Source organism: Berghia stephanieae, chromosome 3 (genome assembly GCF_034508935.2).
Source record: "Berghia stephanieae isolate SIO BIC M18660-M18661 chromosome 3, UCSD_Bste_1.3, whole genome shotgun sequence".
Lineage (NCBI taxonomy): Eukaryota > Metazoa > Mollusca > Gastropoda > Nudibranchia > Aeolidiidae > Berghia > Berghia stephanieae.
The window spans coordinates 15,318,673-15,338,097 of NC_088362.1; the positions used below are offsets into that span (position 1 = coordinate 15,318,673).

Below are 19,425 nucleotides of genomic sequence, written 5' to 3' on the forward strand. Positions count from 1 at the left end.
GATAGATAGATAGATAGATAGATAGATAGATAGATAGATAGATAGATAGATAGATAGATAGATAGATAGATAGATAGATAGACAAAATGGATAGATATAAAGATAGAGATATAGATGTATAGATAGATAGACAGATAGACATATCAATAGTTAGATAAGTAAGTAGGAAGCTAGATGGCCTGATAGATATGTAAATAAATAAATAAGACAGACAGGCAGACAGGCAGATAGATAGATAGTTAAATAGATAGATAGATAGCACGCAGACAGACAAACAGAGAGATAGATAGATTAATAAATAAATAAATAAATAAATAAATAAATAAATAAATAAATAAATAAATAGATAGATAGATAGATAGCTAGATAGATAGATAGATAGGTAGGTAGGTAGGTAGGTAGGTAGGTAGGTAGATGGATAAATAGATAGAGGGATTGTGTGTGATCGTGAAAAATGTTTTATATATGTAACAATAATAATAATAAAAAAAAACAGCAACAAATGTTTTCCAAAACAAGAAGACACAATGGAAAGATTAAAGAACGGAAACTGCTGGAGGGATTAACCAGTTAATAACGCGCTCTGGAAAACCCCGTATTGATAAATTTGGCCAGAGAACTCATCCTTCAAATATCGATCGATTTAAATGACCCCTTATTCTTGGCAAAAAACTCTCAAACCTCGATCTTCGCGAAAAAAAAAAGAAATAATATCGACAAATCCTGGGATTAAAATAACTGGTCTTTTACTATGAGTTTTCTACAAAATAAGCTCAGATCTACAAAATAAGCTCAGATTCCCAGAAATATATTATGTCATGTGTAAGAAAGGAAATTTTAAGTTTAAAAAAAAGACGGAATAAGTGAATTAAAAAAAAACAACAAAAAACAACAACAACAAACAAATGAAAAACAAAATTAGAATAACCGAAAAACAGAAAATATAAAAAAGATGGCACGAAACAAAACCCAACATGAAACGAAGAAATCGATGAAAGGGACGGACAAGCCATGTCAAAACTCTTAATTTGACAGAGATGATTTCACAAAGGAAAATGGATGGATGCAACAAATGAAAAGTCAGAAAAATGAAAAAAAGGATAGAAGAACGAAACGGAGAATAACCAGAGATTGACGGAGGATAGAAATGAATTACATGAGAGATGGCATTCAACTTTCTATTTTGGTAGAAGCGGTTTTTCTCTCTAAACATAATATTATTATTATTATTCCTTTGACTCGATATTCATTTTTAAAAGGGTTGGGAGGAATCACACAGGAATGGCTTAGGGCTGCAATGTAACAAGTAATAAGATTTTTGTCCAGAATCGATTTCAAATAAAGCCGGAGCACACAATAGATAGATAGACAGACAGATAGATAGATAGATGCATATATAGATAGATAGATAGATAGACAGATAGATAGATAGATAGATAGATAGATAGAGAGAGAGAGAGAGAGAGAGAGAGAGAGAGAGAGAGAGAGGGGGGTTGGAGGGATAGAGCAAAATATTATATCATCACCTTTTGATTGGATGGTCAAATGGCATTTTATGTTTGTGAATGAGAAGAGATGCACGTGTCCTGAATATAAATGTATATATATTGTCCAGGATTGGCCATTCACACCCAATGCTTTACATATGATTGAGGCAAATGATAGTACACGCCACCCCCCCCCCCCCCCCCCCCCAACCCACCTGTCTATGACGACGACCACATGGCCGATAATATTGGTGGTCGCTATAGACATGGTTGACTCGATAATATAAATAAAAATATTCATTCATTCATATGTTACCTTAATTTCAAAACATGAGTCCTATAACTCAATGAATTCTTTGCGAATAGTGTATCATAGAATGGTATTCTTTCTCTAAATATGTATCTTTCAATCTCTCCTTCTTTCTCTTTTCTTTTTTTTTTACCCAATCAGAAAATATGTCTCCTCCTTCGCCCAAACTCCTCTACTTTTCTATTTGTCTTTATTCCTCCCTCTTTCCTTCCTGATTCAGTGTTCCTTTTCTCCATTTACCTCCCTGAAAAAAAATAAAACACACACATTCACACAAACACACACACACACAGACACAGACACACACACACATACACACACATACACACACACACGCACGATTTTCTACCCTATTTCCCCGTCCATTTAAGTCCCATACAACACCCTTTAAGTAAGGCAATTGATCGGTAAAGTAACCTTTCAAAAAATCAATAAACACCAACAAATCTCATTGGATGCAACCATTTTAACATAATCCCCCCCCCCCCCCCCCCCTATGTTTCTCCACCTCTCCTTTCGACCGGCTGCTATCCCGGTTCCCTCTAATGGTTACATTGTCTCTGCTATCAAAGTCTTACGACTAAGTAGAAACTGCACAGCTTTCTATTACCCCCCAATGGTAATTAGCCCCATTAACGCGATGCCCCGTCTTCGCCATATCGATAACTAACGATTCTCGTCAATAGATTACACTTTGTTGTAATCGCTCAACCAACGAAATGCTTGTATGGCGCACGACTGATACTGATAAAGTACATAGCTTGGTTAATGTAATTTTATGGCTCTATATCTATGTGCCAAAACAAGTGCTCGGGAAAGAGACTGATGCTATTCTGGCCAAAAACCATCTCAAACAGTGACTTGAGGAAGAGAACAGAGTTAGAGTCTGTTTTTTTCTCGTGTTAGGAGAAGAAGATAAGAGGTGGACTGGCCATGTCTTCTGGATGAACTATGATGCTATGCCAAGGATCGCCCTCATATTATGGACCATGTATATCTATGTGCCAAAACAAGTGCTAGGGGAAGATATTGATGCTATTCTGGCCAAAATCCATCTCAAACTGTGACTTGACGAAGAGAACAGAGTTAGAGTCTGTTTTTTTTCTCGTGTTAAGAGAAGAAGATAGAGGTGGACTGGCCATGTCTTCTGGATGAACTATGATGCTATGCCAAGTCTGTTTTTTTTTTCTCACGTTAAGAGAAGAAGATAGAGGTGGACTGGTCATGTCTTCTAGATGAACTCTGATGCTATGCCAAGGATCGCCCTCATATTATGGAGCCCACAAGGAGCAGAGAGGGAAGGGAGACCCCCTTGGAGACGTGGAGAAGGACCTTGTAGTGTGATATGAAGGCACAGAAGTGGACGTGGGGATAGACGTCAAAGCAGGCAGCAGATCGTGATAATTGGATTCAATAGTCTGGTGTCACGTCGGCCCAGCAACGAGCAGATTGGTTCTCAACAAAGAAAATCGGTACTTGTTATTCTTCACGCTGGCTAGAACTTTTTCACATGTCATGTGATCAGAATGTATAAAAGTCAAAACATGATCAGATTTACAATGTTTTTCTCCTCTGGATACACGTTTATGCTCGTCGGAGAAGTATTTTATAAGGGCGTCCGCCATTGTTCCAATAGTTTAGAACCAGTTACTAACTTACTATGCGTCATTACGAGGGAAGTGACGTCGCGAATGTTGAAGCCTATTGGAAATTATTGTATCGGGCATATTATTGTGCAGAGGAAACACCAAGAGGATAAGTAATTATATTTGCGTCATCTCTCCAAACTGTAACTGTTCGGTCGGTAATGAAGTTGTTTTCATTTTAAGAGAAGACAGTTTGCACAACGAGGGGTCATTCAATAAGATACCAAATGACCCTAGTCCAAGTTATAATTCTACCAGCGGTCACTTGTCCTATCGCCTATTTGATTGCGGAACAGCCTTCCAGGTGTTGTCAATACCAAAATTTAGAACATTTCAATTTCAATGGCAGTTTAGACACCATGAATTTCCTCGCTCTCTTCTTACAAGCCATTTTCAGAACTTTTCCCTAAAACACACACACGCAACATAAAAATATTCTATTCTATACATAATGTTGTTTAGAAGAATGAACTTTACAACACAGTGTCAAGTTTTTATAGCTAGACTATTACAAAAAAAAAAATAAATTAAAATGTGATATACAAGAGAAATCAGAATGAGATAATTGTTGGTTTCATCGTAACGAATGTGGCAATTTTACTGTAGTTGGTAAAGAGAGGGTTAAATTCCACATCTGTCACAATACATCATTGTGTCCGTGCTTTGAAGATTCCAGGAAGAAGAAGAAGGACGTTTTATCATTTAATTTTGATTTTGGTTTTTGTTATTTTTGTTTTTTTGTTGTTGCGGCATTACACCTCAAATCTTATCACGAATACATGTCAACACGGGTGTGAACCGCTCTCAGTTTATGCCTTTATCCTACACTGCAATACATGCTACAGCTGACATCGATTTTAATCCAAACTGCTAGGTATTTTATTACTCAAATTTGAATTAAGATTTAAGTTTAAAAATAGTATATTAAGAAAGGCATTATTTAAATATATAGTTTTCCTCAATTTATTTGGAATAATGAGAAATGATACAATGGCATGAAATAGACTGGAATATTAAATGTTAAACGTATCTACGCTTCGACTGTATTTATTTACTTTGCCCATTTTGGGAATCTAATCTGGGTATTTTTTGGGAGGAAGTGTCTAAATTATTGTATCATTTCTCATTATTCTAGCAAAATAAATTTAGGAAAACTGTATCTTTCCATAATGTCTTTCTTAATATCAACCCTGTTTGTGTCGGGGATAGTTAAAAAACGGCATTCTGACGAAAGTTCATGTTTGTAAATTATATCGTTCTCAGAGCCATGTTTCATTAGTTTTTTGTTTGTTGTTTTTTTGTTTGTTTGTTTGTTTTGTTTTGCTTTGTTTATTGTTTTTTTTTCCTCACAAAATTCTTTTAAAAAGCATAGTATAAAGATTATTCAATTGCTAAACTAAATCCTCAAAACAGGAAATGCGGGTTAAGAAGTTAAAGAAACCAAAATAAACAACTCACTCAAGTAGGACGATGCCTATTTAATGAACATTACATACCTATGCGATGCTCACAAATCAGGTAAAATTGCTTAATGTCAGGCCCCTTGGCAGCTAGTACTACTATTTATCCAATGTTATTGTAAGGCGGGTTATCTTAGTTTGCTAGCTAATGATACATTAACGATGCCCATCCACTACTTTGTACGGGTTTGTGACTTTGTGGTATGTTACTCGCCTTCGGACCTTTAGGTGCTTGGCTCGAGTCCCACTCTCACTGTGGGTGGTGCAAATTTGATCCCTACTTTGATATAATGCTATTTCTTCACTCAAACTTAGGGGGCCCGGATAGCTCGGTAGACAGAGCACTCGCTTCACATGCAAAGGGACTGAGTTCGATCCCGGGTGAAGCGGAGTTTTTAGTCTGAGGCCCCCCCCCTGTCTACCCCAAACTGATTGGGTAGCTGGGTCTGTTAAGTTTGGTGGAAAGTACTTTGTGATAGACAAGCGAACTCTCCAAATTGTAGCGAGATATTGTCCGTTTCACGCTATGGAAACCGGGATAAACTCAAGCTCCATGGGCCTCATGGCTCTGAATGACTACATTTTACTCAGGTTCTCTCACAGGTACTCAGGTGTAAGATGAGTTTCTGACCGGCAACCACGTTGTCTCTGTGATATAAAATATTATAATGGCACCTTACAGGCCTCGTCTTAAATTATGAGTGCTGCTGTTGACTTGAGATCTCATGTAAAGCGCATAGCACATTTAACGGATATTGCGCATCAAAAAATCTCATGTTTTTCTTTCTATTCAACAATTTTGTATTAATAAGAGAACGAGTTAGTAAAAACAAAAGAAAAAGAAAATAAGATAAACAAACACAATATATAGACCTCTAATTAACTCTCTCCTTACCATCTATTGTTGGAATTTTACCCCAAATTTTATACTCCCCCAACACAAAAAATAGATTTTTCAAACAGAATAGTAACGAGTATATTCTACGTTTTGTTCAGAAAAATGAGCTCTGCAACACAGTGTCGAGTTTTTATGGCTATAACTATAACAAATGAAATCTGAAATCAAAATAAGAAAGCTATTGATTGCATCGTAACAAATGTGACTATTTTTCCTTTAGGTGGTAAGGAGAAGGTTAATATAATATAATAATATATAAACCAAGATATCAGTGTTAATTACATCCGGATGTGAAATTGAAATTAAAAGCGATAAAAACCAAGCATTCGAACGAAACGGGTTAAAGGTAACGTTGGATTGACTAAACATACTAGTGCCTATCAGTCATGTTATGTGCTTAATGTCGTAAAATTGAGTGCCTCCTTAATTCATCACCATAGTCATCAACATCGTCGTGGTAGGAAGAGGAAGCGAAAGAGGAGGAGTATGAGTTGTAAAAGATGTCGAAGGAGAAGGAAAAGGAAGAAAACAAGGATGAGAAGAAAAGGGAGAAGGTGGTTGAGGAATATATGGGAAGGAAAGAAAGCCAATATTTCGAAAAAAAGAAATAAGTGAATGAAAAAATAAGGTTCCTCCACAGTATGAAAGGAAAGCTAATGACAAATTCCTCCAGACCTAAGTTGTTTCAATTGGGTCCCCGGTGAACCCTCAATGCGAGAGTACACTACTTGACAGATTGGATTACCAGAGATGAACGGGACTGAAAAAGAAAGCTTGTTTTTCTCGAATAGTCAATTTACTTCTCATTAGAAACCACAGAACTCTCATTGGCTGCTGTGAGTGAATATTTGGTGGAGAAGAAACATGACGTAATGTGAATACAAAATTAAAAGGAAAAGACACATGAAGGTTTAGTATTTTGCTCTCTAACAAACAAATAAAATATTCTTATAATATATGTATATATATATACATATATTATATATATATATATATATATATATATATATATATATATATATATATATAAATAAACATATATATATGTGTGTGTGTGTGTGCATGTAATATATATATATATATATATATATATATATATATATATATATATATATATCTGAAAGCGAGTGTCATACCACAAGACCACATAGCACTCACACACATGCACACACACATATATATTTTCATGTGTAGATTCGCCAAAGAACAGTGGGCGTATTTCAGTGCATTTTGAATTGGAAGTTTGAGAAAAACAACTTAAAGCTTTTTTTTTTCTCCAATCTTTTTCATCTATTAAAAAGTACTTATCGAAACGTTGACGTAACAGAGGAACCCAATTTTCTTTCACAGTAAGAATCATGAAAATATTGATACAGCAATATACAGCAACGTCTGAAGGCTGTTGGAGATATGTCCATCCGTCAATTCCAACTGGGTGTATGGGTGTACTTACAAATTTTATTGTTTTCATTTGCTACTTCTATCTCGACAGGTTTCTATCTGAAATTCTAAAAACGAATTCAAATATTATTTCTGGTCTTTCCTCTGGCAGCTGCTCCCAACTATTTATATATTCTGTCTGACATTTTTAGATTCTGATAGAAAATATCAAGACACCCCCCCCCCCCCCCCCCCCCCCCAGTGGTCCAGATGAGACATCTGAAATATCAACGGAAACGGGAAGAGAATGGAAAGAAAAACAAAATATAAGTTTTTAGTAGCGTTCAGATTTACGAAATCGGTCGGAAGAGAAATTGAAGAAAGAAGAAGAAGATATATATAAAATATATATATATATATATATATATATATATATATATATATATATATATATATATGTGTGTGTGTGTGTGTGTGTGTGTCTGTGGAGACAGAGAGAGAGAGAGAGAGAGAGAGAGGAGAGAGAGAAAGAGAAAGGGAGAGAGAGAGAGAGAGGGAGAGAGAGAGAAAGAGAAAGGGAGAGAGAGAGGGAGAGAGAGAAAAAGGGAGAGAGAGAAAGAGAGAGAGAGAGAAAGGGAGAGAGAGAGGGAGAGAGAGGGAGAGAGAGAAAGAGGGAGAGAGGGAGAGAGAGAGAGAGAGAGAGAGAGAGAGAGAGAGAGAGAGAGAGAGAGAGAGAGAGAGAGAGAGAGGAGAAGGAGTAGGGAAGTCGGAGTATGAAAAAAAGGAAGGCGAGAAGGTATGGGAAGAGAAGGAAGAACGGAAGGGAAGGAAGGAAAAAGGGAAGGACGGAAAGAAGGAATAATAATATTAGTAATAATAATAATAATAATAATAATAATAATAATAATAATAATAATAATAATAATATATATAATATAATAATAATATAATAATAATAATAATAATAATAATAATAATATATAATAATAAAATAATAATAATAATAATAAATAATAATAATAATAATAATAATAATAATAATAATAATAATAATAATAATAATAATAATAATAATAATAAGAAGAAGAAGAAGAAGAAGAAGAAGAAGAAGAAGAAGAAGAAGAAGAAGAAGAAGAAGAAGAAGAAGAAGAAGAAGTTAAGCCTCAACCACGCCATCTTCTCATATCTCATTCGTCTTTAGTATCTCATTCATAGTGTTTTTCTTGACAAAGGGGAAACCCGAAATATCCACTTCATAATTTAATTTGGCAATTTGAATGGAAGCTTCTATTTCGATTTATGATTACTATTTACTTCTTTCAATCTGATGGAAATGATGGAATACCCTTAAATTTAATTTGAATGAGAGAAAAAAAAAAAAAAACGCACGGCACACAACGCATTCAAATGAAAACTTACAATCATAAAATCGATAATAGTAATATATGCCCCATCGCCTCGAAACCGTATTACGCCAGTATGCTTGAAGCATCCTAAAATTGATTTATTTTAATTATATCAGACTTGGGGTGGATTCGTGTGTTATTTTGAGGAGAAAGAATGAAGTAAAATGGAGTTCTAAAGGGGAAAATGTCAAAAAAATCAGTTTACAATTTAATTTGGACTTTTTACCACCAGGTTCATCCCGATATAATACCGTTTTGAGACGATAGGTCACACATAGTATAGGAATAAAGGGCGGCGTATCGAAATGTGAGGGCTTGAACGAAAACAAGCCTGGCTACAGTTACGAGATAGAAAGTAAGATTCATAAAGCAATAAATAAATCATATTATAATACTAATGTTGAAAAGCAATTACACTCCAGAGATGAATATCAACATTATGTTCCAAACCTGAGCCTATATTAAAAAAAAAATCATCTGAGGATTTATATAGAGAAATATCCACAAAATGTGCCCAAAGCGCTTTACAACGGGTCCCCAGTCAACAGGAATGGTTAATCTTATAAGATGAGACATAAGGCATGTAAGGGCCTATTACAACATTTTCAACAGATCCAACGCTGTTCAGCGCCAGGTAGTCCATTTACTCCTGAGTGCGGTGAGAGAATATGAGCACAGAGCCGTCTCCAAAGACTCAACTTTGCGCCGCTAAGAAGGCGTGTGCCAAACAACAAGACCACAAAGGTCAACTATTATTTTATTATAAGGTATATATATATATATATATATATATATATATATATATATATATATATATATATATATATATATATAAACATTATGATTGATTGTCAGTCTTTAAAAAACGTTATTTATTGAAACAATCATTCAAATAATAAAATAAAATCATTGCAATTAGATTGTATTTCTTACCTTAATTGATAATGAGTTGAGCCTTCTTATACTTTTCAATAATTGCGATGGTTTGTGTTAATCCGAACGGAAATATATTATAAATATCCAAATATTATTGTGCACACCACAAATTAATAAGATCGAAAATCACTGCACTCCTTTGTTGTTAATCGCTCCAAACTGTTCCTGAAACCTGTTGACAAAAGAGTGAAAATGGTTGGTACATTAGTAAGTAGAGACAAGAATTTGTGAATCTTCTTCCTACTGCCTCGTTCTAGTTTAATTGTTGTGATGACCAGACTAATAAATAAATGAAAGGTTGAAAACAATTGTGACATATCCTCTCAAAACGGTATGATGTCGAGGTGGTTTAAAAACGAGCGTTTATATAGCTCTAATCCACTAAACGTGCTCAAAGCGCTAGCCAAAAGTAACACTTAACATTTAGGACTTGACATACCGCACGTGAGGCAGTAAAGGTTTCTTTTTTTTTTCCGACAGAGACAAACGCTTTACTTATTATACATCTGAGTACGATGAGAGAATGTGAGTAAAGAGCCGTTTCAAAGGACTCAACTACGCGCCGTTCAGGGGGGGGGGGGGGGGGGGGGGGGGGGGGGGGGGGGGGGGGTCGAGCCCTGAGAAGACGAAATAGCACAGTTTAGGGGCTTAAAACCGATTTTATAGTATTAAATAGCATGATAAGTATTTTACGTTGATTTGTATTACGAAGAAGAAAGAATATTCTTTCTTAAAGAGTGAACCCCCCCCCCCCGCCCCTCCATCCCCAAATTTCTCATTTCTGGTAAATTTGAAGTTAAATTCACATTTTGTCATTTGGTTCAGAGCGCCATAATACCGTTTTGAAAGGCTGGTCACAATTTGCAACAGGTTTAGGCAAGTCAACTGAAACAAAGACAAGGACCTGGATGGGCATTCCCATTGGTCTACGATTCACAAATTACTTCACAATGATACTTTCACTTATCCCCCCCCCCCCCCCCCCCCTTTCTCCCTTAATCAAACTTAAGAATAATTTGTCAAATAGAATCAAATGTAGTAATCTAAAGAGTACTTGTCAATCAGTTGATCGGTTATTAATTTGTTCTCTTTCAATAGCCGACGCTGCCTTTATCCTACCTGGTGCTCATTTACACCTGAGTCAAGGCACGTACATATTTCTATTTCTGTAAAGTGCTTTAAACACGGAGACGACGGAGCTAGATAAAATAATTTGAAATGATTGTCACTCATCTGGTAACTGACCATGTTTTGTTGTTCTTGACTTAGTAACAAGACGAGATACATCACGTACATCACAAATGATCGAAAAGTATCAGACTTCAGTCATTTACTTTTTTTAAATAAGATTTTATATAGCGCAATATCCACTAAACGTGCTCAAAGCGCTTTACAGGGGGTCCATGGCCAACAGCAACACTTAACATGGAGGACGGGACATGACGCCTGTTAGGCGACATTATAATTTTTTTCGGACAGATTAATATTTCTGTCAGGCTCTTAATAATAAAAATACTAATAATAATACTTTATGTCATCCTTTTTAAAATTATTTGTTAAGCACAGACGTGTTGGTAAAAAAATAAAAATTCAACAAATATTTGCAACAATATCACAAAGCATGAACTGTAAAATTGAATGTATATTAAGTCTTTAGAATTCAAAACAAGATTTTTTAAAAAGGTATACATTTCCAAAATAGACTTTAGATTATGTACATATTTGTAAAGAAAAGTATGGCAATAAATCTACCAGTGAAAAATGAATGTAATGATGACAATGATATTATGTGTTTTCCCAAGTCAAATCAATTATTACACATGTGTTATCCAATGAATTACTTTTAAATTGTATAATTTCACGGCACTCTTTTACACACCCGACATAACACTAGATAGATACGAAGTTCTGAATTCTATACAAATGACATACAATGTCAAAATTCCATACTGTTATTAAAATCCTGTCGGGCAGGAATCACGCTTATTGAATCTACAACGTACGTATGAATATATTACAAAGGACAGTCAATAAGGTGGTGAACAATAGATTTTAAAGGGATTTAGACAGATTCTGTCTTTCATTGACAAAATGCAATTTTACACATTTTACACATGCCCCAAAATCTTTTATTCAATACCAATGTTTCAATCCATTGAAATGAACTATAACTAGCTGAAAATTTGTAACGGAATTTGAGAATTTATGACACATTAGGGGTTATTATATTCGATTCTAGAGAACAAAAAAAAATGTCTGAACAACGTGTAAAAATGCGTTTTGTCAATGAACGGAAGACTTGTGTATACATTTAAACATTCTTGTATATATTAGCAGGTCCCATAATTATGGGCTTTTTTCAACATTGAAGTAATGGACAATGTTTTGTCCTATTTTGAGAGTTTCCATTTCAACAATGAGCCCATAACGGTTTGGGTTATCAGACCTGTAAATAAGTAGACGTCGAATTAAACATATCAGTGTGTGCGTGTATATAATATAATATATTATATATATATATATATATATATAATATATATATATATATATATATATATATATATATATATTGTAGGAAGAAATAACCAAATGAGGCGAGGATTATATATATAATTGTCAGAAAACAATTTACAAATATGTAAATTTACAAAATATCACATTTCGTCAAATGTGGAAACAGTAAATTGTAAATTTACATATATTTGTGTTTGTGTTTTTTGTCTCCTGACGAAGGCCAAGGGCCGAAACGTTGTTTGTTTTGTGTTGTTCCCTTATATATGAGTCACATCTACTCTATTTTTCTCTCCAGTTTACGGGCTCATTTATTAGGCACCTCTAGTTTTGATTTTAATGACAATGTCTATCTTTTGAGCACAACAGATGAGACATTCAATCAAGCTTTGGCTTCTTTGTAAACCGAAATAAAAACAATTTGAAATAGAAAAAAAATCCTATCAACAAGGTTCTTAAATAATTTCACCTTATATATCAACGACGATATAAACGAACTTTCGATTTAAACGATAATAATTAATCACTAAGTTAAAATCCAGAAGACTTCACAGAACACTCAATAACCTCTAACACCAACAGATTCCTCAATAAATCCCCCGGTCCACGTATAAGCCTGATTCCAGTGCCAAAGTGACACACGCCATGACGACTGACTGTGTGTGTGCTTACATTACACCACCGATCCCCCCTTTTCACTCTATCTACCGTCTCTATAAATGTATCTATCTACCATTCCGTCTCTTTGTCTTCTGTGACTCTAGACTCTAGACTCTAAGTATGTCTATGTAAATCTGTGCATTCCACCGGGTGACACCCGCCGTTACAGTAAAACAAACACGTAACCGATTCACTGCTTTGTCGTAAACAGACAAATGTCTTATTTTTATTATTTGGCCAGAAATAAATTGCTTTATATATCGATAAATTGACATGATTTAAAACTTGTCAAAAAACTGAAAAAGCCTATAGATTAAAAAAAAACAAACAAAAATTCTTTTAGACAAATTGTGAGCCATTTAAATCTATTGATAGGAAACATTTTATGGCCATTAAATAAAAGTGTTCTGCTACTCAATGACAGCCCCCCCCCCCCTCCCCACCCCCCTTCCCACCCCCAACCCGGGACCAGGACAAAGGGCTATACAATCACCAACAGATCAGAACGGATTAAAGCTTTACCAACGATATATTATTATTATTATTCCAGCTAGTATCTTGTATCTATACTTACAAACGGACCACCATTCAAAGTTGCGACAGGGACGAAGGGAGTGGTTATTCAATAGTCAGAGACACTGATAGTATCATCTCATGAATTTGGTAGAAAACACGAACAGGGTTAGTCAGTACAACCAACTGCTTACGTTATTGAATTGATTTAGCTTGAAAATAACCGTAAACTTGGCAATGTTAAAATGTATGGAATACAATATTATATAGACTATGGAAAGAGTATGTTCTCTTTGATTCTTTATGTCTATGGCGTTATTTACAATAAATGTATTCAACAGTTAGATTTACACATACTGTCTACATAAAAAAGTAGTCCTTCACAGTACATTTATTGGCCTATATATAATATAATATAATATAATATAATATAAATATAATATAATATAATATAATATAATATATATATATATATATATATATATATATATATATATATATATATATATATATAGCCGGAGTTTATGGTTTTGGGAAGCTTGGGTGTGGTAAGGAGGATGTCGGGGTCAGTTTAATCGATTGATGTTTGACATACAAATATTATGCACATCTCAAATGCGTCTAAGGTTTCAGACATTTTGGCAAGCTGGGGGTGGAAGGGGGGAGGGGGGGGGGGAGGGGGATTTTAATAGACTGCTGTTTGACAGAAAAAGAAGAAGAAGAAGAAGAAGGAAGAAGAAGAAGAAGAAGAAGAAAGAAGAAGAAGAAGAAGAAGAAGAAGAAGAAGAAGAAGAAGAAGAGAAGAAGAAGAAGAAGAAGAAGAAAAAAATTACTCTATGGAGGTCATTGTGCGGCTTTGTGATCTAGTTGTATGACACTCTCTTACGGACCGATATGTCCCTGGTTCGTGTCCCGTTCTGGTCGCGCAAAGTTGAGTTCTGGAAAAGGCTCCTTACTCATATTCTTTCACCTGACCCAGGTGTAAAACGAATACCTAGCCAGCAGCAGCGTTGTCTATGTCGAAAAGAAAAGAAGTCAACGATCTGAATAGTCGCCTCATAAGCGTCATGTCTTGTTCTATATGTTAAGTGTTGCTGTTGGTTCGGGTACTACTGCAAAGAGCGTTGAGCACATTTAGTGGATATCTCGCAACACTGCTCAATTTGTTTCTCAAATGGACTTTAAAAGTTTTAAATTTCTAATAATATGCCCTTCAATCACCGATAGCAAGAGATATAATTCGTTAACAAACATACACACACACACACACACACACACACACACACACACACACACACACACACAGAGGGGTTGGGTTACCGACCACGATTATGGGCTTCATTTAACATTGTTGTAATAGACAATATTTTGTGTTAGTTTGAGAGAATTCCCATTACAATTTGGCTAATCAGACCTGCAAAAAAAAGAACAAATCAGTTTTACCCATTAAGAAGGACCATAAGAGAAAACATATACAAGCATTAATAAAACAACCAACCAATCTAATGACAATAATCCAGGAATAGTTCACATTAATCCATATAATTGTCCTATTCACTTTGATCAAACTAAAACAATCCATTAGTTCCACTATTAGATTTCTTTACTAACTTGGAATGACCTGTTATCAGTGTATAGAAGCAGCATACTTAATCTCTTCATATCTTACGAAATAAGCGATCAGTCAAACAATGCCAAATAAATCTTCTACACACCACATTAAGTGTACACATTAAAACAACTGTGACACTGTAAACATGTTAATTTTTGTTTGGTTACGGTGAGGTGATTAGGGAAACAATTGATTATACGAACATTCCGTAGAAATATATATGATTACAAACAGGTTTCCCCGATTTCTTATTCTACTACTAGATAAATCTAAAACGCAGAATATTCAAACACAAAATCGAGGAGGAAAAAAAAATCAAAACCAACTAAACATACTTGCGGTATAAAAAAGTAATGTCTACACTCTATAGAAGGACTTGCTACACTGCGAAGCTTACAGTAGAATACAACGCACACACTTTAGAGTTTAACACATTAAATGCCCATAGTTCTCCCTCTCTGTCCCATAAGAAAGCACAGCGTAAAGTAGTCTTGCGCAGCGGTCGTCATTCCACATGACACTCCAAACCAAACAAAGCCATTAATTCCGGCAATGCAAACTACCGATTAACGTCGATTTAGATTTATTGATATCAAATCATACTTTATTATAATGCAACATTAACATAATCATAATCAGCTTACTACTGGCCGCACAGACTGGTGGTGGTCAGGCAGGCAGAGGCAAGCTAGGTCAATAGACTGCCTGCTGTAGTCTTGTTTGCAAGCCAGATAGCTGGACATTGCAACCTACAAAAATAGTAGTCTTTCAGAGACATTAGGCTCATGGGGCCAGAGTTTATCCCGGTTTCTATAGCGTGAAACGGTCAAAAGCAATTGCTTGCTATCATTTAGATAGGACGCTAATCTATCGCAAAGTACTTTCCACCGGATCTAACAGACCCAGTTACCCAATCACTTCTTGGTAGACACCAAGGGTAGATCTAGGTCCCTTTGCATGTGAAGCCAGTTCTCTACCAACTGAGCTTCCGAAATCCCAGGTTTGAGGGTTTTTGACAAGATGAGGGTCATTCATTTTAATCGATCGATATTTGAATGACGAGTTTTTTTTTTAGCCAAAATTGTAAAGACGTATTTTATTTTATTGGTTTAGTTATGTTCAGAGTACGACGGTACATTGCTAATAGGAAAATGTTAGCTTAGAACATGGCCAAAACTACCCAACGGGCAAAGGGCCAAATTCCCAAGAATGACTACCAGCTCTCCGACTACGACTACCTGCAAGGTACTCGAAGATAATTCCATGATAAGATTTTGTACCTGATATCGCATACTTTGATTAGTATACTACTGCCATCAGCATGGAAGAGGTAGACATACTTATCACACAACGATCACCCTTGAGACATGGCGTTTTGACTTGGGACAGATATTTATAGGGTTAGCGTTCTTCGTTCCTCATTTTATTCCTTCTGTCCGGTCCGGGAAACAAAGGGCCTGAGTATAGGGTTGGGAAAGACAGGCCAGGGAGGCCAGTTGGGTGGAGGGGGGGGGGGGGGATGTCGAGGTCGGGGAGAATACTTGTTGTGTAAATAAATATTTTTGGTACAAGACATCTTGTTTTTAGTTATATATTTTTTAAAAAGGTCACCTACCTTATTTATATGGAATATATTGGGGGAGAGGGGGGGGGGGGGGGGGGGGGGGGGGGGGTGGAAGGGCTAGATGGCCGAGTGCATAGAGCATTGACTGCCTTTACACCCCGGATTCGAGCCCAGATGTCGGCATCTCTTTTTTATCCCCTTGGGCAAGCAATTTAGCCCATATTGCTTACTTTGTAGGACTGCTTCTGATTTCTAATGCTACCCCCTCCCTCCTCCCTCTCTCTGTCTCTCTCTGTCTCTCTCTCTCTCTCTCTCTCTGTCTCTCTCTCTCTCTCTCTCTCTCTCTCTCTCTCTCTCTCTTTCTAAACTCTAAATGCTAATTTCCCCACGAGATAAATAAATGAGTTTAAAAAATATTAAGTCGCAATCCGTTATTATTGTTGCATCATAATTTGAGGATATTTCGTCACAGATCAGCATGCTTTACATTGCCAATAATAGAGGTCATGCTTCTAGAAATATATGGTTATAAAAAGTATACTGCCATTGACAAAATGTATTGTCGAGTTGGAAAAGCTAATAATAAAAAGAAATACAGACGACACTGCCAAACTCTGAAAAGAAACAACAACACATTAAAACAAAATTTGGTCATAAACTCGTCCTTCAAATATCGATCGATTAAAATGACCCTCATCCTGTTTAAAACTCTCAAACTTGGAACTTCTTGAAGTCTGATAACACTTCCTTGAAGTCTCAGGTTTAAAAATGTTTGACAAGAAGAGGGTCATTTTAATCGATCGATTTGAATGACAATTTTTCTGGCCAAAATTAAAAAAAAAACAAACTTGTTTTTGTTTTTTTCAGCGAACGGCAGATTTATTATTGTATTAAGATAAGGTCTCCCCTTTATCAGTAAGACTCAAACAAGTCTAAGCTATCAATATGGAATTAACAAAAGGGCGTTATAACCAGGGATAGGGTGATAGGTAACTTGATCCACCTCCGACCAATCTTCATTTATCGATCCACTCGACACAGTTAATAATAAATTCTTTAGGCCTTTTTAACCCGTTAACTGCTGTACTCAAGAAAAACTACGTTTCCTAAGTATAGTTTATACGTTACATTTTGATTTGGCTACAATCTAATAATAATATGGCCCTTAACCAGTTTATTGCCGTACTCAAGAAAGACACGACTTTTTTTAAAATTGGCCAGAAAACTCGTTATTCAAATATCGATCGATTTAAATGATCCTCATCTTGACAAAAACTCTCAAACCTGGGACCTCGCGCGAGGTTTCAGGTTTGAGAGAATTTGCCAAGATGGGGTTCATTTAAATTGATTGATATTTGAAGGACGAGTTTTCTGGCCAAATTTTTAAATACATGTCTTTCTAGAGTACGGCAATAAACGGGTTAAGGGCCATATTATTATTAGATTGTAGCCAAATTAAAATGTAACGTATAAACTATACTTAAGAAACAGCAGTTCACGCCTGAGTCGAATGGGAAAATATCAGTAAAGTGCTTTACTTAAGAACACAACGATTTTTTCACTGTCACCAACCCGATCAATGATCAAGCTTGACATCCTAAATTATATCAATAATGTCAAGAGTTGAGACAAAGTCGAAGTGGTGTCAAATCTACAATTTTACTGCTTTTGTCATGCTACGTTCAGTTAAAGGCAAGCGATAAATGAACTGTAACGAAATATAATTTCGTGCACAATTTGACCAAGATCTGAAAAAGTGCGATTGAAACGGTGCCAGACAAAGCAAGAAAAATAATACAAGAAAAGAAAAGCATCAAAAAAATATTTATAAATAAATAAATTAATTGATTAAAAAATCAGCCCGCCTCGACTGAAGCGTGTTACCATTACACCACGGGGATTATCCAACTTGGACGATTTATGCCTATAATCTTCTCAATTTCGCCAATTTGATCAATGGATTCTATCATAATGCAATATAATATCGATAATTATGAAACAATGTATATTGAGCAAAAGAAAAATAGAGATGACAAAAGCAATATATAATATAGTGAATTGATCTGTTGATTTTTGGTTGTATGTTGAGTGACTGATTGATGTTACGTTAGTGTCAGACACGTTGAGCTTGTTACGATACGGGGTTAGGCACTGTAGAAAAACCATGTGATAGTAATATTGTTATCATTATCATTTGTATAGAGTTTTAAATTTTCTGATTCGCAGATTGTAAAATAAAATCAAAGTATAATTTTTTTTTATTGAGCTAAGTCACTCGGTACAAAGTGCATTATTGACTGTCATACTGGCATATACACACCTGGTATTTTATACAAACACCTCATGTTAATAACGATATCAATTCAAACAGTTGTTAATCATAAAATTTGATATAATGTAAACATGATTGAAAACAAGATCGATACAAATCAACCGCACTTGAAAACTTTGGTGATAAAAAAAAGAGATATATTGAATGTTAACTTTTATCACTTGACAGCGGTGAATTTTACCCATGTGCATAAACTTTTAAATCACGTAGAAAAAACGTGATTATTTATATGAGCAATATCTACCATATGTGCTCAGAGTGCTTTACAAAGGGGTCCAAGTCAAGAGCAACACTTAACATGTATGACGAGACATTTTTTTCCGATAGAGACTACGCTGTTAACGCCATGATACTCATTTGATCCATCAACAAGTTGAGAGCATTTTCCGAAACTCAAATAAGAGCCAATCAGAGCAGGTCTCGAACCCTGGATCCTCCGGTCCGATGGGGAGTATCATACCACAAGACCACGTAGCCGCACAAGGCCTAGAATCTTACAAAACAAGGTCGATTAAATGGGCTTTCTTGAAATAAATACTTGAGCTTTTATAATTTAGACCTGAGTACGGTGAGATAATGTGAGTAAAGAGCCTTTTCCAAGGAATCAACAATGCGCCGGGCGAGGCTCGAACCCAGGACCTTCCGACCCGAAAGCGAGTGTTTGTGTGTGTGTGTGTGTGTGTGTGTGTGTGTGAGTGTGTGTGTGCATT

The 19,425-nt window shown here is 35.6% G+C and overlaps 1 protein-coding gene across 5 annotated transcripts in view; it reads right to left on the reverse strand.

Moving 5' to 3' along the window:
- The window catches only part of LOC144967202 (uncharacterized), a 171,588-nt gene that overhangs the window by 71,992 nt on the left and 80,171 nt on the right, over positions 1–19,425 (reverse strand). For 3 of the 5 annotated variants that reach the window (XM_078904134.1, XM_078904139.1, XM_078904135.1), the window contains exon 3: positions 9,521–9,695. The gene's annotated coding sequence lies outside the window, so the exon portion shown is untranslated. Of the gene's footprint in view, positions 1–9,520; positions 9,696–14,705; positions 14,904–15,154; positions 15,243–19,425 lie in introns of those variants that run through there. The other 2 variants (XM_078904138.1, XM_078904137.1) reach the window with 2 other exon arrangements.